Raw genomic sequence first — 15,609 nt, forward strand, 5'->3', positions numbered from 1 at the left:
ACTCTGTCTCAAGCAAATACCCAAAACCCTCAAAACACACAGAAGAACAACAACAAAAATTAACGGAAGAGAAGGGGGTTATGAGAATTCCAGTTTATAGCTGGTCAGTCAGAAGCACAGGTAAAGAACCTGAGGCCTACAAGTGGCATTGGAAGTGGTGGACAGTCTTGTGGGACCAAGCCCTCAACTTGCGGGATCTTCTGTGAGGATAGATAGTATGAGGACTGAATTGGAGTACAACCGATTGGTGTCCACTGCAGAACTGATTAATAGGTGGCTGGTGGGGAGAAATCCCTACACAATTCTTGGTGACAGAAGTGTTGATTGTTGAGTGAAATAACAGAAAAAAGCCACTTTGGTTGTTTTCCCTATAGCCTCAGATTTGGTGTCAGAAGTGGGATGAGTAAAAATGGAAATTGATGGAGTTAGAACAAAAATCTTAATATGATGCTGTTGATGCTTGGGTGAGCCAAAGGGAGTCCTTGCTGGTTCCCTAACATTAAAGGGTTCCAAAAAAGTTTGCTCTATTTATCCTAGCTTGGAGAAATTTTAAAAGTCAGAAAGCAAAGATTATAACAAGAAATCTGACCTGAAATTTCCTGGGACAATAGTCTGGCAGTTTAATCAAGAAAAAGATTAACCAACAAACAAGGATTCCTTCGCTCAGTCCCCTGATGGGAGCATAAAGAAAGCTTTATACACACAGGTGGATAAAATGATCAGGGATGGTGAAGAGAAATTCCTGGGACTCCTTGATATGGGAGGTCCACTGATGATGGTGCCAACATCCATTGGTGATGTTCTGACTTGGGGTATAATTAGATTGAGAAAACATAAAAATTTAAGGGTTGATAGACTTACGGAAGTTGGAATGCTGGAGCAAGATTCATGTAAAGAAGTTGTGTCTTCTTTACCTAAATGTTTAATGAGAGGGATAGCATATCTGGCTGGGGAACACTTCTCCTACCTAGGCTTGTAAAACTAAAACCCATTAATAAAGTTCTAATAGAGGCTACAGTTAGGAAAGTGAGGGTTGGTGGAATTAAGATAAACCTTTATAGGAGAGTTGGTGTATTTGAACACACTTTCTCTGAAGTGATTTTACCTGATTGTCTTTAGGGGGTTGGACATTGTATCTGACTGGAAATGTTTCCCATACCTAGCATTATAAAACAAAAGCTATGTAAATCTGCCTTTAAACAATACTAACTGGACATGCTAAATAGGAACCAGTCAGATCTCTGGAGCCCACACAGTGTACACTAGAAGATGGAGTGATGCGATGGACAAATTCTCTGGGACAGAGCCCTGTACGGAACCCAGACTGGGCCCCGTGGGAAAAGCTTATAAGCACCTTCTGATGACAACTACTGGGATTCTGGACTAGAGAATTTCAATTTGAAGAGCATAATACTACTTTTTTTCTTTCTTTCTCTTTTGAGACAGAGTGCTGCTCTTGTCACCCAGGCCAGAGTGCAGTGGCACAATCTCTGCTCACTGCAACCTCTGCCTCCTGGTTTAAGTGATTCTCCTGTCTCAGCTTCTGGAATAGGTGGTTGCCACCATGCCCGACTAATTTTTTGTATTTTTAGTAGAGATCGGTTTTCACCATGTTAGCCAGGATGGTCTCAATCTCCTGACTTCGTGATCCACCTGCCTCGGCCTCCCAAAGTGTTAGGATTACAGGCATGAGCCACTGTGTCCGGCCCATAATACTATTTTTTATGGGATATTGATTCAAGCTACCCCTATGACTGAGGACATAAAATGATCTTTAAACCTGAAATACCAATAATATCTTGAATTACATTAAAAAACACTCTTAATGGAGATGAAAATGCCCAGAAGAGTCCCCTAATAGATTAGAAATGAGGCTGGGCATGGTGGCTTATGCCTGTAATCCTGGCATTTTCTGAGGTGGGTGGATCACAAGGTCAGGAGATTGAGACCATTCTGGTCAACATGGTGAAACCCGATCTCTTAAAAAAAAAAAGTGATTTATACAGGATCCTGCTACCTGGGGAATGCAAGGAGATACTACTGAGAAGGGAGCCTCTTCCTCCCTCGGACTGACTCTGGAACCGTATGGGGAGCAGCTGGATTTTATTGCCACTTGGACAGTGCCCTATAAACAGCTCTCAACTAACAAAGAACTGCTTGGTATGCAGATGACAGTTCCAAGATGAAAAGACCATGTCCTATTTAGAAGAATGCCATTCTGATCAAAGAAGATAAAAACAAATCCATTTGGTGAGCTGAATTGCATGCTGAATAACTGAACACTGGTAAATGCCCCTCTGGGTTTTTACTGGCTCACAGGCAGTGGCCAATGACTTGGCCATATAGTCAAGCATGTGGGTAATGGAAACCTAGCCTATTAAAGGATTGCCCATATGGGGCATGCACAGCCCTTTGGAAATTTGAGGGATCCCTAAAGTAGGACATGTCAATGCCCATCAGCAGAACTCCCTTCCAGGTTTGGAAGGTGATTGAAATTGATTGAAATTGAAATCAACAAGCAGATGTCCCTGTATGCTCAGGGATATGTAAGGTGATTGAAATCGACAAGCAGATATCCTGTGTATTCAGGGATATGTTAGAACTCCCTTCCAGTTTGGAAGGTGGTTAAAATCGCCAAGCAGATATCCCTGTGTGCTCGGGGATACATAAGGTGGCTACCTGGGTCCATGAGGGCACTGCAGCAGTGCAGAGATGGGCTGAAACTAAACACATTCCTATTGCACCCTCTCAGGCACATAATGCCAATAAGAGCTGTTCTGTCTGCCAGCAACGGAGACAGAAACTGCAGATGGCTAAGGGGCAGATTCCCTGGTGGAAGGTCCCCAGCACAGCTGGCAAATGAGGCTGATGCTGGTAGCCCTCGGGGGTTACAAATGGGTCTTGACAGGAATAGACGCTAACTCTGGACTGGCCTTTGCTTACCCAGCAGAAGATGTAAATGCTCAGAGGGCTGTAAAAGATTCAGAACAGAATATATTACACAGATTTGTACAGGCTGCCATCATGTCTCTCGACCAAGGAACACACTGTACAGCCCATAATGTCCAGCAATGGGCAGAGAGATGTCCTCCTTTGAGTAATAGTTTGATCAAGAGGTGGAATGAGCCATTAAAACATTGGTTGTCTAAAACGGGAGATAAAAGCATGAAGGACGTACCCATAAATTTTTTTTAAATGTACCCATAAAAATTAAAAATTAAAGGCAGGAAGATCTGGCTTACATGCCTTCTTGAGTGTGTGCTCTCACTTAACCTGATGAGACTAAAAGAGTGTCACCACGAGACTTTGCTGTTTTCTGTTGGATCTGGGAAAGTGGGGGTGGGGGAGATGCTGGTGTGGCTGTGCAATTCTTGCCAACGTTGCTATAATGACTAACTTTTTTTTCTTTCTTCCCCATGTAACTTCATTTTTTTTTTCCCTACCTGATGTAGTGATCTGAGTGAAACCAACCCAATTGTCCCACAGAAGTAGTATTTACTGGCCAGGCATGGTGGCGCATGCCTGTAATCCCAGCACTTTGGGAGGCTGAGGTGGGCGGATCAGGAGTTTGGGAAATGAAGACCATCCTGGCTAACATAGTGAAACCCTGTCTCTACTAAAAATACAAAAATTAGCTGGGCGTGATGGCACCTTCCTGTAATTCCAGCTACTCGGGAGGTTGAGGCAGGAGAATCGCTTGAACCTGTGAGGTGGAGGTTGCAGTGAGCTGAGATTGTGCCACTGCACTCCAGCCCGGCAACACAGCTAGACTCCATCTCAAAAAAAAAAAAAAAGTGTGGTATTTACCATTTTGTTTTTATGAGACAGGGTCTGGCTCTGTCACCCAGGCTGGAGTGCAGAGATGCAAACCTGGCTCATTTCCGCCTCCATCTCCTGGGCTCAAGTGATCCTCCTACTTTAGCTTTGCAAGTATCCTACAGGTGTGTGCCACTGTGCCTGGCAAATTTTAAACTTTTTTTTGTGGAGACAGGGTCTCGCCATGTCAGCCAGGCTGATCTCAAACTCCTGGCCTCAAGCATTTCTCCTGTCTCAGCTTCCTGAAGTGCTGGGATTACAGGTGTGAGTGAGCCACCTCACCCACCGAGTTTTTGAATAAACCTAGAAATTGACGCTTTTGGGCTTAAAACTTGAAATTCACATTTGTCTCACTTGAGTTCTTTTTTTAGGAAACTGACCTTCAGACAAGGGACTGAAACTCACCAGATTATGCCACCCAGAAAATGAGAGGCCAAATCCCTCATTTCTCCTGATTACTTCCATACTCCTCCATAATTCCTGTTTTACATTCCTTCCCTGCTATTTAAACCCCCCAATTTTAGTCAGTCAGTGGTGGATTTGAGACTGATTTCCCATTCTCCTTGGCTTCAGCACCTGATTAACATCTTCTTCCCCAGCAACCCTTATTGTCTTAGTGGTTGGTTTTCCATGCGTCTAGCAATGGGACCTGGAATGAACCCCTGGCGTCTTGGTAACACTAGGATAAGAACCAGGTCTTGAAACTACAAGTGCTGGAAGCAGGGATGATTCCTAAGCCAAAAACTGCAGCTATGCTCTTTTGCTTATTATTTGTTTTGCTTGACATATAATAATTGTATATATTTACAGGATACATGGTGATGTTTCGATACACACAATATATAGTGATCAAATCAGGGTAATTCGCATATCCATCATCTCAAAAATGTTTCATTTCTTTGTGTTGGGAGCATTCACTATCCCCCTTCCAGTGATTTGAAGCTATATATTATTGTTAACTGGAGTCATCCTACAGTGCTATAGAACACTAGAACTCATTCCTCCTATCTAGCTGTAATTTTGGATCCTTTAACAAATCTCTCCATATCCCTTTTTTGTCAGAATTCCCTAAAGGCCGGATAGAGGCAGATTGTACCTCCATCCTGTCTGGCAATACTGGGCTAATAGTGGATGCAGCTATATTGTCTGGTAGTAAAACTAGCCCACTAGTTCTGCACCTATGTAACCTTTCCTTGTCTGAGTGGGAGTGGATTGGGAGGGGGCAGGTACTTGCTAGACTAGTATTGCTGCCTGCAGTCTAGACAAGCACAGTGTTCCTTGCAAAGGTGGAAAAGTTTGGATATAAATGAAAAGGAAGAATGGTAGCTGAAAGTAAAGGAATGAATAAATGGGTTATGTAATGAAGGAAGTCTAATATTACATTAACACCTTGAAAGATGCTCAGAACGTGGGATGACATTGTCTCTTAGCTCAATTATACCAGATGCCTGAGAGGGTGAAACTGTGTGCTTGCAGAGACCACTCCTGCTTTTAGAACCTGACAAGATAGAATGGAAGCCTGCAAACCTGAGTGGCCTCACCCTGGGAGACACTCATACAATATGATGGACTGAACTAATTAGTAATGATTGAATGGGATTCTCGTAATGTGGCAGTGTCTTTTGAGTTGTATATCCTTTTGCTGTAAGGGAACCATGTTCAAAGACCACGGGTGAATGGTGTGATAGGGTGAAATAGATATTTGGTCCTCATTCCTCCAGTCCGTTTCCTGGCATACAACTCCTAAATGCTTGGAACCTCCAAGGTGATGTATTTTGTAGGCTAATGAGTTGACTAATGGGTGGTCGCTTCAGGATAGGGGTCTGGTCACAAGAAAGATCAAGGCAGGATTATAGGGTAGGGATTTTCAGCCCACCTCCCAATTTCTCAGAAGGAGGGAGGGGCTGAAGGTTAAGTTCATCACCAGTGGCCAGTGGTTTGATTAGGCATGCCTCTGTAATGAAGTCTCCTTAAGAACTCAAAAGGACTGGGTTCAGAGAGCTTCTGGAGAGCTGAACACATGGAGGCTCCTAGAGGGTGGTGCACCTGCTGAGGGCATGGCAGCTCTACCCAGCTGTTTGGGAGGCCAAGGTGGGCAGATCACTTGAGGCCAGGAGTCCAAGACCAGCCTGGTCAACATGATGAAATTCATTTCTATTAAAGATACAAAACCAAGCCAGGTGTGGTGGTACACGTCTGTAATCCCAGCCATTTGGGAGGCTGAGGTGGGAGAATTGTTTGAACCCAGGAGGTGGAGGTTGCAGTGACCAGAGATCGCACCACTGTGCTCTATCCTGGATGACAGAGGGAAACCCTGTCTTAAAACCAGACCAAATAATCAAAACCCAGTTATCATAAGTATGTGTTTCCCTGAATTCTGTAAGCTGCTCTAGCAAATTTAAATGAACCCAAAGAGAGGGTCATGGAAGTCCTAATTTATAGCCAGTGGGTCAGAAACAATCCTAGGTAAAACAAACTGGGGCCTGTGATTGGCATGACACGTGGGGGGCAGCCTTGTGGTACTGAGGCCTCGGTCTGTGGGATCTGATACTGTCTCCAGGTTGATAGTGTCATAATTCGATTGAATTAGAGGACACATAACTGGTGTTGGCTGCAAAACTGATTGATTGGTTACCGATGGAGATAAATCCCCACACACTTCTTGGTGACAAGAGGTCACAGAAGTCTTCAGTATTGATTGTGGAGTAAGAGCATAAAAAAAAAAAAAACCAAAAAAAAAAAAAAAACACTTTGGTTTTCTTCCTATATCCTCAGAATATGGCAGAAGATATGTGTCATTTGTGTACCTGATGACAAACTTGTGTCCAGAATATATAAAGAATTCTGACAAATTAACAAAAAGGAGACATCTCAATTTTTAAAATGGGCAAAAGACATGGACAAGCACTTAACAAAAAAAGGATATTCAGGCCAGGTGCAGTGGCTCCTACTTGTTATCCCAGCACTTTGGGAGGCCGAGGGGATGGATCACCTGAGGTCAGCAGTTTGAGACCAGCCTGGCCAACATGGTGAAACTCTGTCTCTACTAAAAATACAAAAATTAGACAGGTGTAGTGGTATGTGCCTGTAGTCCCAGCAACTCGGGAGGCTGAGGCAGGAGAATCACTGGAACCCGGGAGGCAGAGGCTGCAGGGAGCTGAGATCACGCCTTTGCATTACAGCCTGGGTGACAGAGCAAGATTCTGGCTCAAAAATTGATAGTCATAATAATCACATGAAAAAGAACTCAGCATCAGTTATCAGGGAAATCAAATCAAAACTATAAGGAGATACTCTTACTCTGCTGCCAGAATGACTAAAATGAAAAGGGTTGACTTTAGCAAGTGTTAGTGAGGATGTGGAGCACCTGGAATTCTCTTGTACCTTTGGTGGGAGTGTAAATGGATGCAGTTGTTTTGAGGAATGTTTCGTCAGTGTCTACAAAAGCTGAGTATTTTTATAACCCAACAATTTCACCTCAGCTATTTATCCATGAGAAATGAAAACTACATGTCCTCAAAGACTGGCAAATGAATGTTCACTGCAGCTTCATTTATGAAAGTCTCAAACTGAAGATTACTAAATATCCAGCAATAAGTGTATGAGTAAATTAATATATATTCATACCATGGAATACAATTCATCAATAAATTGGAATGAATTCATTGTATGTGCTAAAACATGATGGAAACTCACAGGCATAATATAGAGTGAAAAATGCCAGATACAAGAGAGTACATACTTGCTGGAAACAGATGCTCAGTGCCTCAAAGAAAAATCAGTACTGAGACAAAGGGTCTCTTAGCAAGGCAATTTTACTTTCTGCAGAAAGGGTGCTGTTCATCAGCACTCTTGCCATGAAAGCACCCTGAACAAAGGAAAGGCAGGCATATTTATTCCTTATGCATTGGGTTTTTACTGCTGTGTCTGATCTCTGTTGGTTGGAGCTGGACCTTGCAATCTAAACTAAACCTGATTGGCTAACAACTTAAAACTTTTCTAAATAGGTAAAGGCACTGGAGAACAAAGGAAAAGAGGGCGTTGGTTGCAAAAGGACTTAGAAAAGTACTAACATTTCTAAATAAGAAAGGGGCATAGGCTGTGAGCTGGGAAATGCCTGTGAGCATGTCCAGCACAACCATCTTAAAGTACAAGGACATGGAATGTACTTATTTATATCTAACAATACTGTATGATTCAATTTATATGAAGTCTAATACCTGGCAAAAACGATCCTTGGCAACAGATGTGAGAATTGTAATTACTCTGGTTGGGGAGAGTCCAGGAGGAAACGTGTAGTGGCGATGCAGCAGGAGATGTGGAAGGGAGCCTTCTGCAGTGGGCATGTTCGACTTCTTGGTCTGGATGGTAGTTGAATGGACAGAGATGTAGTCTATCTGCATTATTCCCAGATTCTGTGTTTACAAATTTGCTTATTCCCTAACATTTATTTCTAAGCCTAAAATCAATACTCTCAGGGCTTTCAGGACTATTCACAGTCATGCACAGATGGGCTAAAATTTCAAGTTGCTGCACGCAAGTTCCTAGCAGAAGTACAGACAGGCAGCGCTCTGCTTCTCGTCTCAGCTCTCATACAGATATGTGGAGAGGATGGGGATTGCAGGGGGTGGTTCAGCGTAAGACGCTCTAGCTCTGGGGTCAGTTGGAGAGGTTTGACTCCCAACCCTGGCAACTGTTTGAGGGCTAGACTCAGATAAGCTACTTAATTAACACTTCTGGGGACCTTGTCTGTAAAATAAAGAAAATAGGGCTGCCCAAAGTGGCTCACACCTGTAATCCCAACAATTTGGGAGGCTAAGGCAGGAGGATCACTAGAGGCCAGGAGTTTGAGATCAACCTGGGCAACATATCAAGACACTGTCTCTACAAATAATAATTTAAAAAAAAAAAAAGAGTGGCCGGGCGCAGTGGCTCACATCTGTAATCCCAGCACTTTGAGAGGCCGAGGCGGGCAGATCACTTGAGATTGGGAGTTTGAGATTAGCCTGGTCAACATGGCACAACCCCATCTCTACTAAAAATGCAGAAATTAGCAGGGGGAGGGGTGCTGGTGGCACGTGTCTGTAGTTCCACTTACTCAGGAGGCCGAGGCGTAACAATCACTTGAACCCGGGAGGCGAAGGTTGCAGTGAGCTGAGATTGCACCACGGCACTCCAGCCTGGGTGATGGAGTGAGATCCTGTCTTAAAAAAAAAATTAACATGGCAGGCTGGATGCAGGGGCTCATGCTTGTAATCTCAGCAATTTGGGAGGCCGAGGTGGAAGGATGCCTTGAGCCCAGGAGGTATTCACCAGCCTGGACAACATAGTGAGACCCCATCTGTAAAAAAAAAAAAAAAAAATTTTTTTTTTTTTTTTTTTTTTTGAGACAGAGTTTCGCTCTTGTTACCCAGGCTGGAGTGCAATGGCACAATCTCGGCTCACTGCAACCTCCGCCTCCTGGGTTCAAGCAATTCTCCTGCTTCAGCCTCCTGAGTAGCTGGGATTACAGGCACGCGCCGCCATGCCCAGCTAATTTTTTGTATTTTTAGTAGAGACAGGGTTTCACCATGTTGACCAGGATGATCTCAATCTCTTGACCTCGTGATCCACCCGCCTCGGCCTCCCAAAGCGCTGAAAAAAAATTTTTTTAAATTAGCACGGCAAAACCCTGTCTCTACAAAAAATACAAAGATTAGCCAGGCATGGTGATGTGCACTTGTAACCGCTACTACCCTGGAGGCTGACATGGGAGGGTCCCCAGAGCCTGGAAGGTTGAGGCAGCAGTGAACCATCATCATGCCACTGCACTCCAGTATGGGCTGTGGAACAAGACCCCATCTCAAAAAAATAAAAAGAAAATAAAATATAATCTACCAGGAAGGATCAGTTTTAGGATTTAAGGTTATAATCTGCTGGGCGCCAGTGGTTCACACCTGTAATCCCAGCACTTTGGGAGGCTGAGGCGGGCAGATCACATGAGGTTGGGAGTTCGAGACCAACTTGACCATGGAAAAACCCCATGTCTACTAAAAATACAAAATTAGCTGGGCATGGTGGTGCATGTCTGTCATCCCAGGTACTCGGGAGGTTGAGGCAGGAGAATCGCTTGAATCTTGGAGGTGGAGGTTGCAGTGAGCCAAGATCATGCCATTGCACTCCAGCCTGGGCAATGAGAGTGAAATTCCATCTCAAAAAACAAAGAAAAAGAAAAAGAAAAAAAGATTATAATCTATGTGAGATATTTATCTATATGTACATATTACCTCTCAGAGCAATGGTTTAGATTTTACTAATTCAGTTTTTGTGCAATGCTACAAAACAGATATCCACTATTTGTAGTAGCTACAGTCTGAGTATATGTTCCAAACATATTTACACACATATATGTTCTATATGTGTTCTCTATAGATACTTGTATAAATGTATATAATGTATAAAATGTGTATGTATATGTATATGTTTTTGTTTGAACTTATACATGTATATATATCCTTCAAGCTATAACACTTAACCTATGTGACCATTACCAAGTATATTTTCAATTTTTATTTATTTATTTAAAAAATTGATTCTCGCTATGTTGCCCAGACTGGTCTTGAACTCCTGGGCTCAAGCGATCTTTCCACCTTGGCCTCTTAAAGTGCTGGGATGACAAGTGTGAGCCACTGCGCCCAGCCACCATGTGTATTTTAAACACCAGTACAAAGGAAATAGGTAAGTTGTCTGAGCTGGCTACCTCCCATTTAAAGGACCCTTCCCTTCTCGAATCCTGTGCTGCTCCCTCTCAGTCTTTGGTTGCTGTCCTCAGTTGAGCGTAAACTATATTCTAAGCCATTTACCTGTATAAATAACTTACTGAATTCTCCTAGAACCCACACCAAGAATCCTGAGCCCTGGGATGGGAGGAGGCTGGTGGCCTGGATCCTGAGCTCTAAAATGAGAAACATGATTCTCTTCACTCTCCAGGTTCGGAGACAGGCACAGAGTGGCCAGTCACAAGCCAAGCAGCAAGCCCAGGCTTCATGGCTCCACGCCCTCTGATTTGTCCTTCACAGTCTGACTGTGGCCAGATCACTCCCTTCTCTGCCCTTGTCTTCACGTGGCCTTTCCCTCTTCTGTCTGTGGTCAGATCTCTTTCTGACTCCCAGCAACCCCAACTCTGGCCTTTTTTTTTTTTAAAAAAAAAAACAAGGTCTCGCTTTGTCGCCCAGGCTGGAGTGCAGTGGCATGATCATAGCTCACTGCCGCCTTAAACTTTCAGGCTCACACAGTCCTCCTGCCTCTGCCACCCAAAGTGCTGTGATTACAGGCATGAACCACCACACCCGGCCTGACTCCCTCTTACAAGGATACCTATGTGACTGGCTATGTGGCTCACATCTGTAATCCCAACACTTTGGGAGGCCAAAGTGGGAGGATAGCTTGAGCCTAGGAGTTTGAGATCAGCCTGGCCAACATGGTGAAGCCCCATCTCTACAAAAAATACAAATATTAGCTGGGTGTTGGTGGCTTAGGCCTGTAGTCCCAGCTACACAGGAAGCTGGAGAATCACTTGAACCCCAGGAGGCAGGGGTTGCAGTGCAGTGAGCTGAGATCCTGGCACTGCACTCCAGCCTGTGTGACAGAGTGAAACCCTGTTTCAAAGAAAAAAAAAAAAAAAGGGCCGGGCACAGTGGCTCATGCCTGTAATCCCAGCACTTTGGGAGGCCAACGCGGGCGGATCACCTGAGGTCAGGAGTTTGAGACCAGCCTGACCAACACGGAGAAACCCCGTTTCTACTAAAAATACAATATTAGCTGGGCAAGGTGGCTCACGCCTGTAATCCCAGCTACTCACGAGGCTGAGGCAGGAGAATCGCTTGAACCTGGGAGGCGGAGGTTGCAATGAGCCAAGATTGTGCCATTGCACTGCATCCTGGGCAACAAGAGCAAAACTCCATCTCAAAAAAGGAAGGAAGGAAGGGAGGGAGGAGCACTTGTGATCGCATTTAAGGGCCAGCTGGATAAACCAGAGTCATCTCATCTCAAGAGCCTTGACATCATCACATCTGCCCTGTTTTCCTTAGCAAGTAACACGCACAGGTTCCAGACGCGAAGACTGATGTCTCTGAGGGCCATTACGCAGTCCATCCACCTCACCATCCCTCCCCCGTCCCCTGTGCCTATGAGGCTGACCTCTACTGACTCCATCAGCAAGCTCCCTTGCCCTTCGACTTTGAGGTGGGTTTGGCCAAAGGGAGGCACAGGCAGAACACCAGAGGGGGCTGGAGGATCCTCTCCTCCCTGCCTGCTGCCCACCTTGGGAGCCTCAACGCCGTGAACAGCCCCTCCTCCATGATCCCAGTTCTCGCTAAGGTCTGAGTCACACCATTCCTCCGCTTGTTCCTCCAGGACTCAGCAGAATCTGGCATGAACACTTTCCTCCTGTTGCTGGCACCTGAGATCCTTACCATCCCCACATCCCTAACCCTGCTTGCACCTCTGCAAATGATACCTTTATTAGAGTCTGTTTAAGAAATCCCACTGGAAGGGGCTGTCTCTTTCAGGCCAGGACCTCGCTCAACTAGCACCATCATTGGCTTTGATCTTTATTCATTGTGAGCGTCCCATTCTGCTAGGGGGCTTTGCAGGGCATGAGTCAAGGCCTGAAACCCACTGAACACAGTGCTTAGAAAGCTCAGGGGTGTACAAAGATTCATACCTTATTCATTGCAAAGCCTCCCTAAAATAATTCATTCTTTTTTTAAATTTTTAAAACTTTTTTTTTTTTTTTTTTTTTTTTCTGAGACAGAGTTTCACTCTTGTTACCCAGGCTGGAGTGCAATGGCGCAATTTTGGCTCACTGCAACCTCTGCCTCCCAACTTCAAACAATTCTCTTGCCTCAGCTTCCTGAGTAGCTGGGGCTTACAGGCACCCACCACCATGCTGGGCTAATTTTTGTATTTTTAGTAGAGGTAGGGTTTCACCATATTGGCCAGGCTGGTCTTGAACTCATGACCTCAGGTGATCCACCTGCCTCGGACTCCCAAAATCTTGCTGGGATTACAGGCATGAGCCATTGCACCTGTCTGCATGCTAATTTTAAAAACATTTATAGAAGTGGGGACTCTCACTATGTTGCCCAGGCTGGTTTCAAACTCCTGGGCTCAAGTGATCCTCCAGCCTCAGCTTCCCAAAGTGCTGGGATTACTCTGCTTGGCCTCAAGCTATCGTCTTGTCTCAGCCTCCAAAGTAGCTGGGACTATAGGTGTACACCACCATACCCAGCTATTACTTTTATTTTTTGTAGAGATGGAGTCTTGCTATGTTGTCCAGGTTGGTCTCAAATTCCTGGCCTCAAATGATTCTCCCACCTTGGCCTCCTGAGTAGCTGGGGCTACAGGCACATACCATCACAGCCAGTCTCAGTATATATTTAGATGGAGTCTCGCTCTCTCGCCCAGGCTGGAGTGCAGCGGCACGATTTCGGCTCAGCTGCAACCTCCGCCTCCCAGGTTCAAGCAATTCTCCTGTCTCAGCCTCTAGGGTAGGTGGGATTACAGGTGCACGCTTCTACACCCAGCTACCTTTTTGTATTTTTAGTAGAGACAGGGTTTCACCATGTTGACCTCAAGTGATCCACCCACCTCGGCCTCCCAGAGTGCTGGGATTAGAGGCATGAGCCACCACACCCAGCCCTCAGTATATTTTTAAGGAATACATTAGTTCCTATCCTTTTCATTGACTGAACTCTCCACATCTTCAAAGACTTCCCTCCCGACTCTCTGTTTCCTAGGACAAGGTCAGGTATGGTTACCCACTTTGAGATGTACTTTCCTTTTTTTGTGCCATGTCCCTGGAGCCCTGCTAGGTGCTAATAATAGCAGCTAGTGAAGACACTCCCTGAGCAAGGTTGGAGGGGACGTGGTTGGGAGGTGTGTGAGGAAGGGGCGGTCCGAGCCCGGGCTCAGGTGTCTCCGCCATTTCTTCAGTCAGGCAGGCTGCTTACCCTCTATGAGTCTCCTTATCTTTTCTCTAGGCTGGGGTTAATCTCAGAACCCACCTCACAGAGCCGTGGTGGGGACCCAGTGGTGTGATGATTTGTTTATGTGCCAACCTGGCTGAGCCACAGCCCCCAGCTGCTCAACCAAACACCGAGACATGTCACCGTGGAAGGATTTTGTCGCCGTGACTGACGTCTCTAATCAGTCGACTTTGCTGTATATATTTAAGGTACGCAACGTGATGTTTTGATATATATATTCAGAGCGAGATGATTACTACTGTCAAGCAAATTAACATATCTGCCACATCTCATAGTTACGTTGTTGTTGTTGTTCTAATCAGTTGACTTTTAAGTGAAGGAGATTATCCTCAATAATGTAGGTGGGTCTGATTCAATCAGTTGAAAGGCAGAATGGAGGTTTCCCAGGAGAAGCAATAATTCTGCTTCAGCTGCTGCTGGAGTTTCCAGTCTGCCCCTCCTGCCTGCCTGCCTGCCCTACAGACTTCAGACCTGCTGTCTTACTCGATGTGTACTGCTACAGCAAAATGCCGTAGACTGGGTGGCTTATAAACACAGGAAATTCATTTCTCACAGTCGGGGAAGCTGGGAAGTCCAAGATCAAGGCACCAGCAGATTCGGTTCAAAGGCAGCGTCTTATGCTATGTCCTCATGGCAGAATAGGAAACATCTTTTTTTTTTTTTTTTGAGGTAGGGTTTGGCTCTGTCTCCCAGATTGGAGTACAGTGGCACAATCTCTACCTCCCAGGCTCAAGTGATCTTCCCGCTTCAGCCTCTGAGTAGCTGGGACTATAGGTGTGCGCCACCATGTCTGGCTAATTTGTATTTTTAGTAGAGATGGGGTTTCACCATGTTGCCCACATTGGTCTCAAACTCCTGAGCTTAAGTGATCCTCCTGCCTCAGCCTCCCAAAGTGCTAGGATTACAGGTGTGAGCCACTGCCACTGGCCAGAGTCTCACTCTGTCACCCAGGCTGGAGTGTAAGGTTCAAGTGATTCTCCTGCCTCAGCCTCCTGAGTAGCTGGGCTCACAGGTGCATGCCACCACACCTGGCTAATTTTCGTATTTTTGTTTTGTTTTGTTTTGTTTTTGTTTTTGTTTGTTTTTGAGGCGGAGTTTCACTCTTGTTACCCAGGCTGGAGTGCAATGGCGTGACCTCGGCACACTGCAGCCTCCGCCTCCTGGATTCAAGCAATTCTCCTGCCTCAGCCTCCTCAGTAGCTGGGATGACAGGCACGCGCCGCCATGCCCAGCTAATTTTTAGTATTTTTAGTAGAGACGGGGTTTCACCATGTTGACCAGGATGGTCTCGATCTCTTGACCTCGTAATCCACCCGCCTCGGCCTCCCAAAGTGCTGGGATTACAGGCTTGAGCCACCACGCCCGGCTAATTTTCGTATTTTTAGTAGAAACGGTGTTTCATTATGCTGGCCAGGTTGGTCTCAGACTCCTGACCTCATGATTCACCCACCTCAGCCTCCCAAAGTGCAGAGATTACAGGCGTGAGCCACCATGCCCAGCCATCTTAGGCCTCTTATAAGGGCATGAATCCCATTTATGAAGGTTCCACCCACATAACCAAATCATATCCCAAAAGCCCCACCTCCAGATCCCATCATAGTTGGGGATGAGTTTCAACATAAAAATTTTGGCAAGACACAGACGTTCAGTTCGTAGCACCGGCCTAGCCAGCTCTCAGAATCATGTAAGCCACTTCCTTGCAATAAGCCTTCGCGTACTCATTCTGTTTCTCTGGTGGAACCCTGATGGATACAAACAAGAGGAC

At 45.4% G+C, this 15,609-nt stretch overlaps 1 protein-coding gene across 2 annotated transcripts in view; it reads left to right on the top strand.

Annotated features, from left to right (window-relative positions):
- VSIG10L (V-set and immunoglobulin domain containing 10 like) overlaps nucleotides 1-15,609 on the top strand; it is a 68,006-nt gene that overhangs the window by 39,922 nt on the left and 12,475 nt on the right. For both annotated transcript variants that reach the window (XR_012513761.1, XR_012513762.1), the window contains exon 14: nucleotides 13,839-14,032. The gene's annotated coding sequence lies outside the window, so the exon portion shown is untranslated. The remainder of the gene's footprint in view (nucleotides 1-13,838; nucleotides 14,033-15,609) is intronic.

The sequence above is a fragment of the Saimiri boliviensis genome, chromosome 14 (assembly GCF_048565385.1).
Source record: "Saimiri boliviensis isolate mSaiBol1 chromosome 14, mSaiBol1.pri, whole genome shotgun sequence".
Lineage (NCBI taxonomy): Eukaryota > Metazoa > Chordata > Mammalia > Primates > Cebidae > Saimiri > Saimiri boliviensis.